At 37.4% G+C, this 22,350-nt stretch overlaps 1 long non-coding RNA gene across 2 annotated transcripts in view; it reads left to right on the forward strand.

Annotated features, from left to right (window-relative positions):
• Nucleotide 1: 1 nt before the first annotated feature.
• LOC122472264 overlaps nucleotides 2-22,350 on the forward strand; it is a 58,816-nt gene continuing 36,467 nt past the window's right edge. For both annotated transcript variants that reach the window (XR_006294395.1, XR_006294394.1), the window contains exon 1: nucleotides 2-179. This is a non-coding gene — a long non-coding RNA (uncharacterized LOC122472264). The remainder of the gene's footprint in view (nucleotides 180-22,350) is intronic.

The following is a 22,350-nucleotide window of genomic DNA, read 5'->3' on the forward strand; positions in this document are numbered from 1 at the left end:
GCGAAACATTATAGAGAGGCTAATGCTTATGCGTCTAAATTGTGGTTTCAGGTAGTGGGACTGTAGGGTCCCGCTAAGGGGCGCCAGAGGCGTCAGGATCGCTGGTGAATCACAGTACGCCGCTGCTCGACCAGCTTCTACTTCAGACACTTAAACTTCCAAGACAGCTTCCTTTTACGGTAATATCAGCGGATGCACAATTGTCGGTCACTCAAGCTCTGTGACGATGTATATACTGATTTTGAAAGATATATGAGCTTCTATTACTCTTGCTTCCCACCTTCTGCCCTGGAGTGCCCTTCTTTTCTTTCTCAGGGCCAATATCCTGCTGATCCTCAAGATGGAGCTCAATTCTAATCTTCCCTGAAACCTTCCCCAACTGTCCTGACTCGTTGTTGATCTCTTTCCTGGACTGTACAGTTAGCATTTACTATTCTGTAGCCCGTTCCCTAGTTCTCTCAGGACAATGGCTTAAATATGGTGCTACGATACATAGCGGTGCTGAAGAAATACTTCATAAACTAGAAGGTGCACAGCTTGACCCTTGCCGTTTAATATCTCAGAATCTTGTTGGAATGAATGAGAGCTCACATGCATGATAAGATTCTTACAAAAAAAATCTTGTGAGCAATGAACATGTCCAGTGTGTTAAGAATATATAGATTTTCTTTTTAATTGAACGGTTTGAAAGATGTAAGGAGTTTCTTGTTTAATGGAACTGGGTAACAATCACTGGAGTTGTGTATGATTCTTGGCTCTGCCACTCATTGGCCGTGTGACCTTGGTCAAGTACCTAACTTTTCTGTTTGAAGGAAATATTATGATGTAGGTAAAGTACCTAGCACATAGTACATAGAATAGGTGTTATCACCAAATGGCAGGATGTTTAGTAGTTGGAACATAGTTGTAGGGAAGAATTTCAATAAGCATTTTGAAGGAGGGGAAGGGATAGGATTGGTTATATGAATTAAGGTGTCAACTGATATTGATGTGTTATATTTCTTCAAACATTTTCAGGGCAATATCTCATTTGATATTTATAACAACTGACAAGAAGTCTCTCCCTGACCACACTCTAGATGGGTTCTTCTGAACCCTCTTCTTGACTAGGCCTGTCACCCTTGGCCTACAAAGTCCTCAACAAACATAGTTTCTAACAGCTCAAGGCCATATCCCTAGGATAACCCTAGCCCTCTTCAAAGTGCTGCCTCAGAAAACACAAGGTTGTCAAAAATTTTGACTGTCTGACCCTGTCTCCCAGCTTCTGTGGAAAGAGGAAGGTTACTCTAATTTCTACAAGTCAGTTGGCAAACCCAGACGGGTTTCACAGGGATCACCTCCCTTTCTAGCTTTTTGTAACTTATCACTGCCCTGACTCTACTGAGACCCCCTCATTCTCTTGCCTATTCCCTTATTTTCCCTTTGAAAGGCCTAGTCACCTCTGTATAAGGAAGGTAAGTAAAATTTGCACTGGACACTTTCCCTATTGTAATAGTATTACTGGTTAAAATCTATCCTTACCTCTTTAGTGCCCAGTTGTACCCTAAGAACCACATCTCTGCTGTGCCATCATGCTCAGTAAAATGGCTGGTTGGTTTGTGTCACGAGAGAAACCAGGTTGTTTTCTCATCTAGGTCTCTGAGTCTAAGTCAAAATAGTCCTGCTCCTAAGCATTTTCAGGAGAGCAACATTACGTACCTGGGGCCACCTGTACCTGAAAGGGCCACTGGGTTCCTGACACCTATAAGCCAAGGGTTCTCTGCTTCCACCTTTTGGAGATTGGGGGGCTACTGGAAGTAATGGAGAATAGAAAGAAAAGCTCCGCCGATCCTGAGGGGGTGACTAGGTATATGGCAAGCTCTTTCTCATCTCAGGGCCTCCAGCTGCTACACTCCCATTTACTCTGCACAACTGGCTCCTTTTCATCTTTTAAGTCACAGCTTAAAAGTCACTTCCTCAGAAAGGCCTCGTCTGAACAATCTATCTAACATAGCACCTTGGAATTTTAGAATGGATGGATCAGTCTGGCAACACCTGCTGATTAATCGTAACATCACAGAAAGACAACCAGACATTAATTACATGCCTCCTGAGGTAATATGATAGCAAGTACGTAGAGCCACCTGTGAAGTATTTTTGTCAAAAAATTGAACCTGAGTGTGATCAAGCTACTAGATCTAAGTACTAGTTTATGGAAGTTAAAAAAAAAAAAAATTGGAAGGTAGAGGTACATGTTCAATGAAAACTAAGGTCACCATCAGCAAAATCTAGACTGGAGAATTCTACTAGCTAAAGACCTTATTTCCTCAACAAATAATGATAACAAAGAAACTTTTATTGTACAATGTTTTCTATCCAATTTGGATCCAATTTGCATAAATAATCATAAAAACTCATTTTGATGACTAGCACTTCCAATATTAACTGGATATTTGATGGTATTTAGCAAATTAAGGAATGATATGTAGGTTTTATTAAAAGTATTTATATTTTGAAGACATTGAAAGTATTTCTGAGTGAAACTGTATGATATTTGTGGTAGGAGGTTGGGTGGGAGAGAGTAGGGACGTATCGATGAGTATAAGTTTCTTACTCTGTACCTAGCAAATAGCCTGGGCACTTAGATTTCATTTAATTTTTTTAATGAATAAATAAATGACCTAGACCTGCATCCTGGTCTCATCTCAGTAGTAGCCTAATGACCTCAGGCATGCAGGTTTCCTTGCAGATTCCTCCTCTGTGAATTAAAGGTTCTACATGCTGATCTTGACTTTTTTTCTAGCGCCCACTTTCTGATTCTAAATGTAATATCCGCTGTAGCTATGTGAGCGATTGCAGAAGCTCTTTAGTCCTGGAAAGTCTGAAGAACAGAATGCCACCGAAACATCACCATATCATTTCATGGCAGTGGTATTTATTTACTGGTGCCCCAGTATGTCTTTGATCAGACCCCTAAGCAGCCTTACTCCTGCTATAATGCACAAACGTTGCAGAGGCTTTAAACCCTGCAACACCTCTATAAAGCTACATGTTACCTCTACTGCTTGCTTGCGGAGGCCTCATTATTTCTGTAGAAAATATGCCTGCCTTCCTACATTATCCAGTTATTTCTAGTTCTCATCTCTTGAATTCACAGCCTTTAGAACTTGGCTAAAAGAGGAATAGAAAATACATTATTCATAATCTATGAGATTTATAGGAGGAGTAGCTAGACTTGTTAATATTCTATTCAGGTACCACTGTGTTCTAGAAGCCTTTCTTGGTCTCTTTCTTTCCTCTTCCTTCCTTCCTGCTCCATACTATATTGGGTGTCTTTTCTTATCTTTCTGTACCCTGTGTACCTGTCTATCATTCCATGTCCCACATTGTTTTCCTAAGTTGCCATTTATGTGCCTGGCTCTCTAACTAGGTTAAGTGCCTTGCTGGCAGGGACTGTTCTTAATTGTGTTTGTTTCTAGCACAGTGTGTGCACATCTTAAGGACTCAGTTTGTTGAATGAATAAATGAATGAATGTAATCAAATCATGAGTTTGAAGAAATAATATCATCAGGATCTATCCTTTATATCATAACATTTATCCAAATATAATGTACTAATACAGTAGTTGAACCTTTTATTTATTTGAACGATTTACTTGTTTTTTAGCCAGTTTGAGCTGAAATGCCTCTAAATTTAATTGCCAACATGCTCAGACAGAGTGGTTAGAGCAATTATAGCTGTGGGAACTCCCCTGCTTCTCTCTTCAAAGCATGCAAATCACAGGAGACTGTTGCTATCTACCTGTTGATGACTATAATCTTCTAGAATGCCTTAGTAACCATTTGTGAAATTGTTCAATTTCGCTGCAAATAATTTATCCCTTTTTAAGCTCATTGTCTTCTCTTCCACTCTTCCATTTTATTTATTTATTTATTAAAAAAATTTTAAGTTTATTTATTTTTGAGAGAGAGAGACAGAGAGAAAGAGAGAGGGAGAACGAGTGGGTGAGGGGCAGAGAGAGAGAGGATCCCAAGCAGGCTGTGCACCAATAGTCACAGTGCAGGGCAACACAGGGTTCGATCCCATGAACCGAACCATGAAATTATGACATGAGCCAAAATCAAGAGTTGGATCCTTTACCAACTGAGCCACCCAGGTGCCCCAAGCTTTGCTTTTCTTTTTCAAGATTGCTTTGGCTACTCGGGGTCTTTTGTGGTTCCATACACATTTCAGGATTATTTGCTCTAGTTCGGTGAAAAATGTTGTTGGTATTTTGATAGGGATTGCATTAAATGTGTAGATTGCTTTGGGTAATATAGACATTTTAACAGCCTTCCAATCCATGAGTATGGAAAGTCTTTCCATTTCTTTGTGTCATCTTCAATTTCTTTCCTCAGTGTTTTATAGGTCTCAGAGTATAGGTCTTATACTTCTTTGATTAGGTTTATTCCTAGGTATCTTCTTTTTAGCGCAATTGTACATTGGATCGTTTTCTTAGTTTCTCTTTCCACTGCTTCATTATTCAATGTATAGAAATACAACAGAAGATTTCTGTACATTGATTTTTGTATCTTGTGACTACTGAATTTGTTCATCGGTTCTAGCCGTTTTTTTGGTGGAGTCTTTAGGGGTTTCTATATGTAGTATCACGTCATCTGCAAGTAGTGGAAGTTTTGCTTTGTTACTGATTTGGATGCCTTTTGTTTCTTTTTGTTTTCTGATTGCTGTGGCTAGGACTTCCAGTACTCTGTTGAGTAGAAGTGGTGAGAGTGGAACCCTTATCTTGTTCCTGACCTTAGAGGAAAAGCTGTCAGTTTTTCCCCACTGAGAAAGATGTTAGCTGCGGGTTTTTCATATACAGTCTTTATTATGTTGAGGTATATTACCTCTAAACCTAGTCATTGAGGTTTCACCACGAATGGATGTTGTACGTTGTCAAATGCTTTTTCTATGTCTGTGTAATGATCATATGGTTCTTTTCCTTTCTTTTATTGATGTGACGTATCACGTTGATGATTTTTGAATATTGAACCACCTTGCAACTCAGGAATAAATTCCACTTGATTGTGGTGAATGATTTTTTTAATGTATTGTTGGATTTGCTTTGCTAGTATTTTGTTGAGGATTTTTGCATCTATATGTGTCCATCAGAGATATTGACCTTTAGTTCTTTTATTTATTTATTTATTTATTTATTTATTTATTTATTTTTTGTAGTGTCTTTATTTGGTTTTGGTATCAGGGTAATGCTGACCTCATAGAATGAATTTGTAAGTTTTCCTTCCTTTTTTATTTTTTGGAATAGTTTGAGAAGAATAGGTGTTAACTTTTCTTTGAATGTTTGTTAGAATTCACCTGTGAAGCAATCTGGCTCTGGACTTTTGTTAGGAGGTTTGTTTGTTTGTTTGTTTGTTTTTTAACGTTTATTTATTTACCTTTGAGAGACAGAAGGAGACAGAGCATGAGCAGAGCATGGGCAGAGAGAGAGGGAGACAGAATCTGAAGCAGCTCCCAGGAGCCTGATGCGGGCTCAAACCCATGAACCATGAGATCATCATGACCTGAGCCAAAGTTGGATGCTTAACCAACTGAGTCACCCAGGCCACCCCAGGAGCTTTTTGATTACTGATTCAATTTTTTTGCTGGTTCAAATTTTTTATTTCTTACTGTTTCAGTTTTGGTAGGTTATGTGTTTCTAGAAACTTATACATTTCTTCCAGGTTGTTCAATTTGTTGGCATATAGTTTTTCTCTTATATTCTTTTATAATTATTTGTATTTCTATATTTTTGTATTTATCCTCTGTCATTAGTGACTTTATCTATTTGAGTCCTCTTTTTTCTTGACAAGTCTGGCTAGAAGTTTATCAAATTTATTGATTGTTTTTGAAGAACCACCTTCTGGTTTCATTGATCTATTCTGTTTTTGTTGTTTTGTTTTGTTTTGTTTTGTTTTGTTTTTAGTTTCTATACCATTTATTTGTGATCTAATCTTTCTGCTGTTTTAGGTTTTGTTGGTTGTTCTTTTGGTAGCTCCTTTAGGTGTAAGTTTAGGTTGTTTATTTGAGATTTTTCTTGCTTCTCGAGGTAGGCCTGTATTGCTGTAAACTTCCCTCTTAGAACCACCTTTGCTGCATTCCAAATGTTTTGGACCATTGTGTTTTCACTTTCAGTTGTTTCCATGTACTTTTTAATTTATTTTTATATTTCCCTGTTGACCCATTCATTGTTTAGCAGCATTTATTTAACTTTCATGTATTTATGGCCTTTCCATATTTTTTTTTTATGGTTGACTTCTAGTTTCATACATTGTGGTGTGACCTTTATCTTCTTGAATATGTTGAGGCTTGTTTTGTAGCCTAATATGTGATATATTCTTGAGAATGTTCCATGTGCACTTGAAAATAATGTGTATTCTGCTCTTTAGGAATGGAATGTTCTCAATATATCTGTTAAGTCCATCTAGTCCAGTGGGTCATTCAAAGGCATTGTTTCCTTGTTGATTCTCTGTTTAGATGATATGTTCATTGATGTAAGTGGAGTGTTAAAGTCCCCTAATATTGTTGTATTATTATTGATTAGTTCCTTTATGTTTGTTACTGTTTTATGTATTTGGATGCTTTTATGTTGGGTGCAAAAATATTTATGATTGTTATATTTTCCTGTTGGATTGCCCCCCCCCCTTTTTAACAACTATTTTCCTTTTAATAAAGTAAATGTAATGACACTGAAGAATAGGAAGGTGACAAACACATTAGTATATATTTTTCTTTTGACCAGCCTCTTCTTTTGTTGCACCCGGGTCAACAGTCATGCAGAAACACGTTTTTCATATTCCTGTTTGTTCTCCTGGTACAGGTGAGCAGCCTAGTTGTTTGCTGGACTATTGGGATTGGGTTCATCCAATAGCGACTGTATGGATGTTAAACTAGAAGACACGTCATAGGTTGGACTCCAATGGTTCTGAAGTATGTCCAGACATACACTATCATCTGCATAGACATTTGGATAGAATATCTCAGTGGCAGGGGCGCCTGGGTGGCGCAGTCAGTTAAGCGTCTGACTTCAGCCAGGTCACGATCTGGCGGTCCGTGAGTTCCAGCCCCGGGTCAGGCTCTGGGCTGATGGCTCAGAGCCTGGAGCCTGTTTCCGATTCTGTGTCTCCCTCTCTCTCTGCCCCTCCTCTGTTCATGCTCTGTCTCTCTCTGTCCCAAAAATAAATAAACGTTGAAAAAAAAATTAAAAAAAAAATATCTCAGAGGCAAATCTAACGAGTGGCTTATTTGTATATTATTATATTGTCCTTTTTGTCTCTTTGTTTTATTTATTTATTTATTTATTTATTTATTTTAATTTTTAATTTAATTTTTTAAAAATTTACATCCAAATTAGTTAGCATATAGTGCAACAATGATTTCAGGAGTAGATTCCTTAGTGCCCTTTACCCATTTAGCCCATACCCACTCCTACACTCCCTCCAGTAACCCTCTGTTTGGTCTCCATATTTATGAATCTCTTATGTTTTGTCCCCCTCCCTGTTTTTATATTCTTTTTGTTTCCCTTCCTTTATGCTCATCTGTTTTGTCTCTTAAAGTCCTCATATGAGTGAAGTCATATGATTTTTGTCTTTCTCTGACTGACTAATTTCACTTAGCATAATACCCTCTAGTTCCATGCACGTAGTTGCAAATGGTAAGATTTCATTCTTTTTGATTGCCGAGTAATACTCCATTGTGTGTGTGTGTGTGTGTGTATACACACACACACACATACATACCACATCTTCTTTATCCATTCATTCACCGATGGACGTTTGGGCTCTTTCCATACTTTGGCTATTGTTGATAGTGCTGCTATACACATTAGGGTGCATGTGTCCCTTTGAAACAGCACACCTGTATCCCTTGGATAAATACCTAGTAGTGCAATTGCTGGGTCATAGGGTAGTTCTATTTTCAGAGTTTTGAGGAGCCTCCATACTGTTTTCCAGAGTGGCTGCACCAGATTGCATTCCCATTGTCTTTTTGTTTTAAGGTCTGTTTTGTCCAATATAAGTATTGTTTTTCCAGCTTTGTTTTGACATCTATTTGCATGATTGATGTTTCTCCATCCCCACACTTTGAATCTGCAGGTGTCCTTAGGTCTAAAATAAGTCTCTTGTAGGCAGCACATAGATGGATCTTTTTTGTTTGTTTGTTTTTATTCATTCTGTCACCCTATGCCTTGTGATTGGAGTGTTTAGTTCATTTATATTCAAAGTAATTATTGATAGATACCTATTTATTGCTGTTCTATTACTTGTTTTGTGATTGTGTCTGAAGATTTTCTCTGGTCCTTTCTTGTCTTTCTCTCTTTCATGGTTTGCTGGTTTTCTTTAGTGATATATTTGGGTTTCTTTCTCTTATTCTTTACACATTGATTAGTGGTTTCTGATTTGTGGTTACCATTAGGTTTGTATATAGCATCTTCTGCAAATAGCAGTCTATATTATAAGTTATAGTCATTTTAGTTTGAACTCACTCCTTACTCCTCTCCTCCCCATGTTTGAGATATATATTGTCATATTTTATATCCTTTTATTTTGTGAGTTCCTTGACTGATTTTTACAGAAATATTCATTTTTTCCAATTTTATGTTTCCTTCTTGATACTGTTACTTGGGTCTTTCCACTCAAAGCATCCCCTTTCATATTTCTTACAGGGCTGGTTTAGTGGTCATGAACTCCTTTAGTTTTTGTTCATCTAGGAAACTGTATTTTCCCTTCCGTTCTGAATGGATAAACCTTGCTGGATAGAGTATTCTTGGCTGCAGATTTTTCCCATTCAGTACTTTGAATATATTATGCCACTCCCTTCTGGGTTAAAATGTTTTTGCTGAAAAACCTGCTAATAACCTTATGGGGTTTACCTTCCTGTGTTACTGTTCTCTTTTCTCTTGCTGCTTTTCAATTTTTTTCTTTATCACTATATTTTTCCAACTTAATTACAATATGTCTTGGTGAGGATCTTCTTTTGTTGATTTGGTTGGGTGTTCTCTGTGCCTCTTAAATCTGGATATCTGTTTTCTTCCCCAGATTAGGGAAGTTTTCAGCTATTATTTTTTGAAGTATATTTTCTACCCCGTTTTCTCTCTTCTTCTGGGACTCCTAAAATACCAGTGTTATTACATTTGATAGCTTCACTGAGTTCCCTATGTCTATTCTCATTGTGCATATTTTTTCTCTCCTTCGTTCAGTTTGATTACTTTCCATTACCCTGTCTTCTAGATCATTAATTCGTTCCTCTGTTTCTTCCATCCTGCTGTTCATTACATCAAGTGTTTCGAAACTTGTTTATTGTACTCTTCGTCTCTGGTTGGTTCTTTTTTATTTCTGGGTTAAGGGTCTTACTGTTGTCTTCCACTCTTTTCTCAAGTCCAGTGAGTATCCTTATGATCATTGCTTTAAGTATTCCATCAGGCATTTTACTTGTATCTGTTTCACTTAGATCTCTGGCTGTGGCTTTGTCCTGTTTTTTCACTTGGGACTAATTTCTCTGTCTTCTCATTTTGTCTAAGTCTCTGTGCCTACTTTTATATGTTAGGATAATCAGCTACATCTCCTGTTCTTGAGGATAATTGTCTTATGAAGAAGAGGACCTGTAGTGCCCTGCTGTGTAGTGACCCCTGTTTCCCAGGGCCTGGTGCTTCAGGAAGTGTCTCCAATGTGTGCTGCATGTGCTGTGCTATTGTGTCTTGGCCACTTTATCCTTCAGGTCAGTCATCTGCAGAGGCTCTCTTTTTAAAAAAATTTTTTTTTCTTAATGTTTATTCATTTTTGAGAGAGAGTGGTGGGGGGAAGGACAGAGAGCTAGGGAGACAGAACTTGAAGTAGGCTCCAGGCTCTGAGCTGTCAGCACAGAGCTGGACGTGTGGCTCAAATTCATGAACCATGAGATCATGACCTGAGCCAAAGACGCTCAACTGACTGAGCCACCCAGGTGACCCTGCAGAGGTTCTCTTTGCTCTCGTGGGCAGTGTTTGGTTCCTGGCCTGAATGTGATGGGTTTTAACTAGGTGTGCTCTAGTCTGCTTGTAAGATGAGACGTGTCACCACTGCCACCAGAACTGAGGCCCTGCAAAACTTCTGCATTAGGAAATGTGTTGTGGCGGGGATTTGGGCGGGTCTTTGGAGGAAGGAACCTGCTGCACTGGGACTCAGGCAAGCCTAACTGGGATGGGCAGTTTCACCGGAGTGTAGGGAGGTGGGGCTTGGTGTAGGCAAGGAGTCTTCTCTACACTAGTTCCTGCAAGTGGCCCTGTGCTTATGCTGAGAGGTAGGGGAGGGAAATGGTGCCTGCCAGTTCCTTTGTTCCTGGAGGGGGCCTCTCTGTAAATGCTACCTCTCTGGGACTTGCTCTGAGCTGAGCAAATAACCTACCCACTGTATGCCCCAGGTGCTCTTCAGATTGCTGTTTCCATGCTGTGTGTCCGTAGGCTCTTTGTCCTGCCTTCTTCTCCAAAAGCAGTCCCAATGCGCTATGGGCTCTATCTGAGCTTTAAAGCTCCAGGCATTAAGCATTGCTGGTTGTAAGAACTCATGAAATTTGGCCCTTCTCACTTTCCAAGCCAATTGCTATGAGGATTTGTTTCCCCCGTGCACTCTTCTGTGTGCTATTCCATCTCTTGCCCTTCTCCACAACCATGTTTCCCTCCCCATTGTGGTAGCCATGATCTGTTTCTCTCCCAAACTGTATCTCTATGCTTCCTACCTTCTTTTTCCTTTCAATTTTTTGTTTTTATTTTATTTTTGAGAGAGAGACAGAGTATGAACAGGGGAGGGGCAGAGAGAGAGGGAGACACAGAATCCAAAGCAGGTTGCAGGCTCTGAGCTGTTGGCACAGAGCCTGACATGGGGCTCGAACTCACAGACCACAAAATACGACCTAAGCTGAAGTCGGATGCTCAGCCGACTGAGCCACCCAGGCATCCCCCTATGTTCTTTGATGTAGCCTCTTCTCTACTTTTAGTTGTAGAGCTTGTTCTGCCAGTCTTCAGGCCAATTTCTGGGGTATTTAAGATGATTTGATAATTATCTAGTTGCATTTGTAGAATGAGGTGAACCTAGGGTCCTCTTACTCTGCTGCCATCTTTTCCTCCCTTTTAAATAGCTCTATATTTTCAGTCAGCATGTAAGTAACTTGGAAGTCATCACTGTATCCTAACAACACGTAAAAAGCTGAACAAACTAAAACTCAACAACTCTTCTTAGATCCATCAGAGAATTGAGACCAAAGGACAAACTACTACAACAAAGTTTGGAGAAATGGACAGATAGAAAAACAGAATCACAACATAGTGGAGCAGAGACCTACAAGCAAAAATTTCCTTGGGAACCAGTACCAGAGTAGGACATTTGACTGAAGTTGTTGTTCTCTTCTGTTGTTTTCTGAAGCACTTCTTTCTCATGTTTTACCCTCTCAGCAAGCTGCTTCAAGACTTGAGCTTCATGGGACTTGCATCTTTCTTCTACACCTTCTCATTTCTTTTGAATTCCTTCCAGGGAAAGATTATTCTTCTTTGGAAGGAAAAGAGGACATTTTGAGATTATTCTTTTGATCAGTTCCTGGCCTGAGGCACACTTCTCCAATATTTAACCTGGATATCAGAAGAAGTTATGGTGAACAGAGAATAAGAGAATGGTAGTATATTCTACACAGTCCACTGACAAAGAAAATCTCTGCTTTGTCGATGTTTATCATGGTGGAAAACAAAATGGTCAAGCTAATATTCATCAATAATGCTGAACTCCTGTTGTTCCTGGGATTTAAGCTCCTGTCCAACAGTGGGCAAAATTAATTTTACAAACCTCTAGACGTTAGATTGTAATTTTTGTTGCCTTATATCATGAAAAATTATACATCCTTTTCTGAATTTTTTAGGGTCATGATTCTTGTAGACCCTGAGAACTGCTGGAAATTACACAGCTTGAAATTTTGCTGCAAAGCTTGAACTTTGTTGGAAATTCACAACAGCTGGAAATTAAAATTAGAGGTAGTGGAATGGTCTAATCCCAGCAAAGCATTAGATGCAGTACCAAGCCCAGGATAGATATGATCCTGCTCTAGGCTGGGAAAGTTGGGTAGAGTCCCTACCCCCAGTCAGAGTATGCCTTGTGTTCTGGGTCCACCCCTTCCTTCCTGATTTTACTGGATCTCCCCAAACTGTCAACACCCTAGAACTAGCCACAGTTTAGAGACAGTATTTTCCCAGAATCTATTCTATTGGGGTTTTATTAGCATTGAACTGACTTGGGGGAGGAAAATACCCAACTTGCACTTCCTCTAGCCATCCTGTCCCTCTGAAGGTTGGGAAGGGGGCTACTGAGAAGCACTTGTGAAGTTTATAATCCAGAGGCACAGATTCACTATAAAACTGAGGCCTAATCATAGGTCTATGGAACAGTTTCCTCTACCCCCCACACCTTATCACCACATTACTAAGGCCTATTTACCACATGTTATTATTTCACCTAGTACATCATGTCTTGCTTTCAACAAAAAATTATAAGGCATGCTAAAAGGCAACCTAACAAAACCCAAAACAAAAACACAGGTTAAAGAGACAGAGCAAGTATCAGAATCAGAGTCAGATATGGCAGGGATTGGAATTATCAGACCATCAATTTAAAATAACTAAGAATTCTAGTAGAAAAAAAAACAGACAACATGCAAAAACAGGTCAGTAATATAAGCAGAAAGATGGAGATTATAAGAAATAATAAAAAAGAAATGTTAGAGACCAAAAACACTTAACATAAATGAAGAATGGCTTTGATGAGCTCATTAGTATACTAGATATGGCTGAGGGAAGAATCCTTGAGTTTAAGGATATGTCAGCAGAAACTTCCAAACAGAAAAGTAGAGAGAAAAGAAAAACAAACAGAAAGGAACAGAATATTCAAACATTATGGGACAACTACAAAAAGTATGGTATACATACAATGGGATATAAGAAGAGGAAGAAAGTGAGAAAGTAATAGAAGAAATATTTGGAGTAATAATGACTGAGTTTCCCAAAACCAATGTCAGATACCAAACCACAGATCCAAGACTCTCAGAGGACACTAAGGATAAATGCCAAAGTAACACTACATCTATGCATATCATATTCAAACTGTAGAAAGACAAAGATGAAGAAAAGATCTTACCTATAGAGGAGCAAAGATAAAAATTACATCTGACTTCTTCTCAGAAAGCATTTAAGGAAAAAGAGTGGAATAAAATATTGAACATATTGAGAGGAAAAGAACTATACCAACCTAGAATTTTATGATGTTTATTTATTCTTGAGAGAGAGGGAGAGACAGAGAGTGAGTGGAGGAGGCGCAGAGAGAGGGGGAGACACAGAATCCAAAGCAGACCCCAGGCTCCGAACTGTCAGCACAGAGCCAGATGCAGGGCTCGAACCCACAAACCACAAGATCACAATGTGAACCAAAGTTGGACGCTCAACCGACTGAGCCACTCAGATGCACCCCAGCCTAGAATTTTATACCCAGAAAAATTATCCTTCAGAAGTGAAAGAGAATAAATCTTTCTCAGGCAAACAGCAACTGAGGGTATTTGTTGCCAGTAGACCTGCCTTGCAAGAAATGTTAAAAGAAGTTATTCAGAAAAGAGGAAAATGATACAGGTCAGAAACCCAGACTTACATTAAAAAAAGGAATAGTATTAGAGAAGGAAGAAGTGAAGGTAAAATTAAAAATTTCATTTTTTTTATTCATTTAAAAAATTTTTTAAAGATTTTATTTTTAAGTACATCCAACATGGGACTTGAACTTACAACCCTGAGATCAAAAGTCACATGCTCCACTGACTGAGCCAGTATTCTTAACTATCTAACAGGTAACAGTTTGTTCAAAACAGTAAATTCAGTGACTGCAGCTTATGTATAAGAGAAATGAATGACAGCAATGATACAAGGGAGAGGGTTTAAGAAATTAGAAATACTCTGTTATTATAAGGTACTTTTACTACCTGTGAAGTAGTATAGTGTTATTTGAAAATGGATTTGGATTAGTTGTAAATGTATCTTGCAAATTTTAGGGTGACTGTGAAAAAAGCAAAAAAGAAGTATAATTGATATACTAAGAAAAGAAAGTGGAATAATATAAAAATAATTAAAACCACAGATAGAAAAAAGTGGAAGACAAAAATAGGAACAGATAACAATGGCAATGAGTAGAATACAGTAACAAATATGGTAGGTATTAACTGTATCAATAAACATTGGTAGTCTAAATACACTAAGTAAAAGCTAGAGACTGTCACAGTGGATTCAAATACAAGACCCAACTATTTGTTGTCTACAAGAAACCAACTTTAAATATAAGGACACATATAGGCTAAAGAGAAAGGAATAAAGATATAACATGTTAATATTAATAAGAAAGTAAGAGCAGCAGTATTTCAGACAGACCAGACTTCAGAGCAAGAAAAATTATCAGGGATAAGAAGGAGCATTTCATGATGACAAAGGGATCAATTCTTGAAAATGACATAACAATCTATAATGTGTTTGCACCTAGCAACAGTGTCAACATATGTGAGGCAAAAACCAACAGAAATGCAAGAAGAAATAGATAAATCCACTATTATAGCTGAATACTTCAATAGCCCTCTACCAGTAATGGACAGATCCATTAGGCAGAAAATCAGTAAGGGCATAGTTGAAGGCAACAACACTATCAATCAACTGGTAGCTATTATGAATAGATACTGACTATCCACCAACAGCAAAATATACATTCTTCCCAAGCTCACATGGAACATTCACCAACATAGACATGGCCTGGCCATAAAACACACCTTAACAACAACAAAAACGTTCCTTGACAAATTTAAAAGAATAGAAATAATACAGTATCTCCTCTCAGACTCGATGGAATTAAAATAGGAATCTATAATGGAAAGCTATCTGGAAAATCCCCAGATACTTTTGAGATCAACAACACACTTCTAATTAACATATGAGTCAAAGAAAGGATCTCAAGAGAAATTTTAAAATATTTTTAACTAAATGAAAATGAAAAAAACAACTTACCAAAGTTTGTGGGATGAAGCAAAAGCCATGCATGTGGAGAAATTTATAGCATGAAATGCATATATTAGAAAAGGAGAAAAATCTAAAATTAATTCTCTAGGATTTCATCTTAGGAAACTAGAAAAAGAAGAGCAAATTCAATCCAAAGTAAGCACAAGAAAAAAAATAGAGCAGAAATAGGTGAATTTGAAAACAAGATATCAACCTAGAACATCAACAAAACCGACAGCTGGTTCTTTGAAAAGATAAATGAAGAGATTTATTTTTATTAATCTCAAACCAAACTAAGAAAAAGAGAGGACACAAATTACTAATATCAGAAATAAGGAATACCATTATAGACCCCATGGATATTAAAAAGATATGAGTGACTGCTATGAAAAACCATATGTTCATAAATTGGGTAATTTAGATAAAATGGATCAATTCCTTCAAAGAAACAATCTACCAAAACACACACAAGAAGAAATAGACAAAGTGAATAGGCCTATATCTGTTTAAAAGAATTTTTTTAAAATTTATTTATTTATTATGAGGGTAGAGGGGTAGAGAATCTCAAGCAAGCTCCCCACTGTCAGCACAAAGCCTGACACAGAGCTTGATCTCACTGTGAGAGATGAACTGAGCTGAAATCAAAATTCAGGCGCTTAACTGACTGAGCCACCCAGGCACTCCAGGCCTAGATCTGTTTTAAAAATTGAATCAAAATTAACTTTCAAAAACATAAGACATCAGATCCAGATGGTTTCACTGGTGAATTCTACCAAACATTTAAGGAAAAATTTATACCAATTCTTTGCAATCTCTTGTGGAAGATAGAAGCAGAGAGAATACTTCCTAACTCATTCTATACAGCCAACATTAATATCAAAACCAGACAAAGACATTACAAGAAAGACAACTATAGACAATTATCTCACAAAAGATGCAGAAACCCCCAAGAAAATATTAGCAAATCTAATAAAAAACACATAAAAAGAATCATACACCACAGCCAAGTAGGATTTATCCCAAATATGCAAGGCTGGTTCAATATTTGAAAATTATTAAATGTAATCCACCATACCAACATACTAAACAAAAAAAAAATCATATGATTGTATCAGATGATGCAGAAAATGATTTTGTGAGATTCAGCACCTAGATAACCTTAGGGATGTGATAACTTTTTAGATATAACACCAATCCATGATAAAAAAAAAAAAGCTGGATATCATTCAAATAAAAACTGTTGATCTGTGAAAGATAGTCAAGAAAATGAGACAATAGGCCACAGACTAGGAGAAAATATTTTTAAAGGACACCTCTGAAAAAGAACTGTTATCTATGGAAACCAATTTGACAATAAACTTCATATATTGAAAAAATTTTAAAAAAAGAAAAAAAATTTAAAAAAAGAACTGTTATCAATATATACAAAGAATTCTTAAAGCTCAACTATAGGAAAACAAATAATACAGTTAAAACATGGGTAATATATCTGGACAGACACCTCATCAAAGGAGATATATAGATGATTAAATAAATATATGAAAAGGTGTTCAATATCGTATGCTGTTAATGAATTTCACATTAAAGTAACAATAAGATTTCACTACACATCTGTTAGAATGGTGAACATCCGAAATACTAGTGACACAAAATGCTGGTGAGGATGTGGAGTCACAGGAACTGTTATTCATTGATGATGGGAATACAAAAATAGTACAGCCATTTTGGAAGGCGATTTGACAGTTTCACACAATACTCAACATTCTCTTACACAATCCTGCAGTTCTTGGCATTTATCCAAATGAGTTGAAAATGTATGTCCCTACAAACACCTGCACATAGTTATTTATAGCAGCTTTATTCATAATTGCCAAAGTTTAGAAGCAGCCAAAATGTCCTTCAGTAGGCGATTGGATAAATAAACTGTGATACATCCAGACAATGGAATATTGTTCACCAGTATAAAAAATGAGCTATGAAGCCATGAAAAGACATGGAGGAAAAAAATTTTTTAAGTAAGCTCTACATGGGCAACTCGGTGCTTGGTTTGTTGAGTGTCTGACTTCGGCTCAGGACATGAACTTACCATTTGTGAGTTCAAGCCCCATATCAGTTTCTCTGCTGTCAGCGGCAGAGCCCACTCCAGATCCTCTGTCCCTCCTGCCTCTCTACCCCTCCCCAACTCTCTCTCTCTCTCTCAAAAATAAAATATTATAAAATAAGTAAAAGTAAGCTCTACACCCAACATGGGTGGGGTTTGAACTCACAGGCCAAGATCAAGAGTTGCATGCTCTACTGACAGCCAGCTAGGTGCCCCAGCATGGAGGAAATTTAAATGGCATATTACTAGGTGAAAGAAGCCAATCTGGAAAGGCTACATAATGTATGAGCCCAACTATAGGACATTTTGGAAAAAGCAACACTGTGGAGATGGTAAAAAAGATCAGTGATTGCCAAGAGTTGGGAGGGTGGGAGGAATGAATAGGAGCACAGGAATTTTAGGGCAGTGAAGTTATTCTGTATGATAATATCATGGTGGATACATGTCATTATATATGTGCCAAAACCCAAAGAATGTACAACAACAAGAACAAACCTTAATGTAAACTATGGACTTTGGTTGATAATGATATGTTGATGTAGGATCTTTGATTGCAACAAATAGTACCACTCTGGTGTGGGATGTTGATAGGTGGGGAAGCTGTGTGTGTGTAGGGGTAGGTATATGGGAACTCTGTACCTTCACTCAATGTTGTCGTGAAGCTAAAACTGCTCTGTTCTACGAGAAATCTTTTATTTCCTATAATTCAGTGCTTAGGAAAATGACCAGGGAGTTTCCTGCAATCATTTTCTAGCCTAAAAACATTCAGCATGATTCACTGCTCTGTGGAATTACAAAGAGTCAGAACCATTAAAATCACCTCTTCAAGCAAGGTACAGACTAGTAGAGTATAAACAGGAAAAGTAAATATCTCTGAAAAAGTCTTGAACCATCCTTATGCCACCTTACCAGAAACAATCACTCAACAACAGATACCCATCCAACACATGAACCCTGATGGAATTTTACACTTCAGACATGAAATTGCCAATGAGTTCTTTCCATTTGGACTACGTTCATCCTTTGAGAAGTGAGAAAATTAACCTTTAAGAAGTGAGGAATGGAATGGTGTGGGAGGAGAGAAGAGAGAAGTATTCACCAACATAAAAGCTGGTTTTGGTTATCACCACATGTTCCCTGACTGGGAATGTTTTTCCATATTTCGAAAAGGTGGATCCTTGTGTCTCGGTCTAAATCACTAACGGTTTGTACACCAGACCTCTAAGGAACAGGTCCAGGTGTGACAGCTCACAATCTTCAGCTTTTTTGCATACTTTGTTTTGGGTTTACCTTTTAGACACAGTATTTATATAAGTAGCTATATCGTTTATTTTCTTTGTATTCTACTTTTTAGTTTTGGCAGTCTCAGAGAAAGTGTAAGCAACTGCATGTGGTGCAATGCCAGCAATCAGCTTGATTCATGATGTGGCTTTTTCTAAAGTAGACACTGTCTTAGTCTACTCTGGCTGCTATAACAAAGTATTACTGGGTGGCTGTGTGGCTAACTCTGCTGGAGGCTAGGAGTTCCAAGATCAAAGTGCTGACAGATTTGAGTCTTTGCGAGGGCCCTCTACCAGACTCATAGACAGCTGCCTTCCCATTCTGTGCTCACATGGCCTTTCCTTGGTGTACACAAATGGAGAAAGGGAGCTCTGGTGTCTCGTCCACCACTTGTAAGGACACTAATCACATTACAAGGGCTCTACCCTCATGACTTTATCTAAACCTAATCACCCCCAAAGGCCCCACCTCCTAATACCATCACATTGTGGTTAGGGCTTCAACATACGAATTTGGGGGAGGGACACAAACATCCAGTCCATAACTTTCTGGCAAGGTAAGAAGCTTTACATATTTATATACAGTATTTACTGACTCATGGAAATATGTTTTTTTTCCTTTAAGACAATAGAATTTTATTCTTTCACAGTTTGGGAGGCTAGAAGTCTGAAATTGAGGTAGTAGTAGGGCCAGGCTCCCTCTGAAGCCTCTAAGGGATCATCCATCCTTGCCTCTTCCACTTCTGGTGGCCCTAGGTGTTCCTAGGCTTACAGTAGGATAACTTTGATCTCTGCCTCCATTTTCACTTGGCATCCTCCCTATATTCTGCGTCTTCATAAGGACGGCTTCCTATAATAAGGACAGTGGTCATATTGGATTAGAAGCCCAACCTACTCCTGTATGAGCTCATCATTTTTTTAAAAAATTGTGGTAAAATGTACACAAATGAAATTTAACATTTTAACCATTTTTAAATGTATATTTCAGTGGCATTAAGTACATTTATATTGTTGCGCAACCAGAACCTTCATTTATCTTCATAACTGTTTTCATCCTCCATATTGAAGCTTTATATTCATTAAACAGTAACTACCCATTTTTTCCTCCCACATCCTTGATAACCAAAGTCCTCTTTTCTGTCTCTCTATGAATTTGGTTACTTTAGGTATCTCGTATAAGTGGAATCCGACAGTATTTGTCTTTACCAGTGGTTTATTAATTTAGCATAATGTCTCCAAGTTTCTTCCACGTTGTAGCGTGTGTCAGAATTCATTCCTTTTTAAGGCTAAATAACATCCCATTGTGTGTTTTTGTTTATACATTCATTTGCTCATGGATATTTGAAACACCTTTTTGCTTATGTGAGTAATACTGCTATTAACATGGGTGTATTAATATCTGTTCAGTTCCTGCTTTTATTCTTTTGGGTGTATACCTAGAAGTGGAATTGCTGTATCATATGATAATTCTATTTTAAAATTTTTTCAGGAACTGCCACATTATTTCCTATAGTGTCTACAACCATTTTACATTCTCACCAGCAGTACAGAAGTGTTCCAGTTTCTGTACATTTGCCAACATTGTTATTTTGTTTTGTTTGTTTTAAATAATAGTAATCCTAATAGAAATGAAATGGTACATTGTTATGGTTTTGATTTGCATTTTATTAATAATTAGTGATACTGGGCTTTTTCATGTGCTCATTGGCATTTGTGTATCTCTTTTGGAGAAATGTCTGTTCAAGTTCTTTATCTATTTTGGGGGTCACCTGATTGGCTCAGTTGGTAGAGTATGTGATGCTTGATCTTGGGGTTGTGAGTTTGAACCCCATGTTGGGCATGGAACCTACTTAAAAAGAATAAATAAATTTAAAAATTGTTTTTAATATTTTTTAACCACTTTTAAAATTGGGGTTTTTTTTAATTGTTGAGATGTAAGAGTTTTTTTATTTTTAAAAACGTATTCTGGATATTAGCCCCTTATTTGATATATGATTTGCACATCTGTATTTTCCCATTCAGTGAGTTGTACTTTCATTCCGTTGATGGTGTCCTTTGCTGCAAAACTTTTTTTCAATTATGATAAAGTCAATTTATCTATTTTTTCTTATGTTATCTGTGTTTTGGGTATCATATCCAAGAAATCATTGTTAAATCCAATGTTATGAAGTTTTTTCCCATTTTCTTCTAAGGTTTTAGTTTTTATGTTTAGGCCTTTGATCAATTTTCAGTTAATTTTTATATATGGTGTAAGGTAAGGGTCCAGCTTCATTCTTTTGCACATGGATATCCAGTTTGCTCAGCACCATTTATTGAAAAGCCTGTCCTTTCCCCATTGAATGATCATAGGACTTATGTTGAAATATTTTACAGTATAAATGATGGCTTATTGGGGGGGCTTGATGCACTATTCCATTGGTCTATATGTCTTTTTCTGCCAGTACCACCCTGTTCTGATTACTGTAGTTTTGTGGTAATTTTTGAAATCAGGAACTATGAATCTTCCAACTTTGTTCTTCTTTGCCAATATTATTTTGGTTATTTGGGGCCCCTTGAAATTTCATCCATTTTACGATGGGTTTTTCTATTTCTGTGAAAAACATTATTGGGATTTTGATAACAACCACATTGAATCTGTAGATTGCCTTGAGTAGTAGAATTCAGTAGTAAAACCTTGTGGTCCAGGTCCTTTCTTTGTTGGAGATTTTGGTTACTGATTCAGTCTCCTTACGAGTTCTAAGTTTATTCAATTTTTCAATTTTTTAAAATAAATTAATGTTTGCAGGTTTTGTGTTGCTAGTAATTTGTCCATTTCACCTATGTATCCAATTAGTTGGTGTACCATTTTTCATAGTACTCATAATCATTTTTATGTCTTTATAATCTAATGTCCCCACTTTCATTCTTTTTTTTTTTTTTTAATTTTTTTCAACGTTTATTTATTTTTGGGACAGAGAGAGACAGAGCATGAACAGAGGAGGGGCAGAGAGAGAGGGAGACACAGAATCGGAAACAGGCTCCAGGCTCTGAGCCATCAGCCCAGAGCCCGACGCGGGGCTCGAACTCACGGACCGCGAAATCCTGACCTGGCTGAAGTCGGATGCTTAACCGACTGCGCCACCCAGGCGCCCCTAAATTTTTTTTAACATTTATTTATTTTTTATTTTATTTTTTATTTTTTTCAACATTTATTTATTTTTGGGACAGAGAGACAGCATGAACGGGGGAGGGGCAGAGAGAGAGGGAGACACAGAATCAGAAACAGGCTCCAGGCTCTGAGCTGTCAGCACAGAGCCCGACACGGGGCTCGAACTCACGGACCGCAAGATCATGACCTGAGCTGAAGTCGGCCGCTTAACCGACTGAGCCACCCAGGCGCCCCAACCCCACTTTCATTCTAATTTTGGTAGAGTCCTCTCTCTCTCTTTTTAGTCAGTCTAGCTAAAGGTTTATCCACTTTGTTGATCTTTCCAAAGAATCAATTTCGGGTTTCATTAGGATTTGTTTTTAATGTTTCTCTATTTTCTACTCTTTTTCTATTTGGGGGGCTTAATTCTTCCTTTTATAATTTCTTAAGGTGTGAAGTTAGAAAATTGATTTTAGATCCTAATGTTTATAGTAATAGTAACTTTACTATAAATTTACTATAAAATTTTACTATATTTGTAATAAAATATAGTAAAAATATTTTACTATAAACATTTACCACTATAAATTTTCCTCTTAGCACTTTCACTGCATCCCATGAATTTTGATACATTGTGCCTTTTATTTAATTTGTCTCAAGATATTTTCTAATTTTCCTAGTGATTTCTTCTTTGACCCGTTGATTGTTTAAAATTGTGTTGTTTAATTTTCATTTATTTGTGGATTTTACAGTTTTCCTTCTGCTATTGATTTCTAGTGTCCTTTCAAGTGA

Source organism: Prionailurus bengalensis, chromosome B1, assembly GCF_016509475.1.
Source record: "Prionailurus bengalensis isolate Pbe53 chromosome B1, Fcat_Pben_1.1_paternal_pri, whole genome shotgun sequence".
Classification (NCBI taxonomy): domain Eukaryota; kingdom Metazoa; phylum Chordata; class Mammalia; order Carnivora; family Felidae; genus Prionailurus; species Prionailurus bengalensis.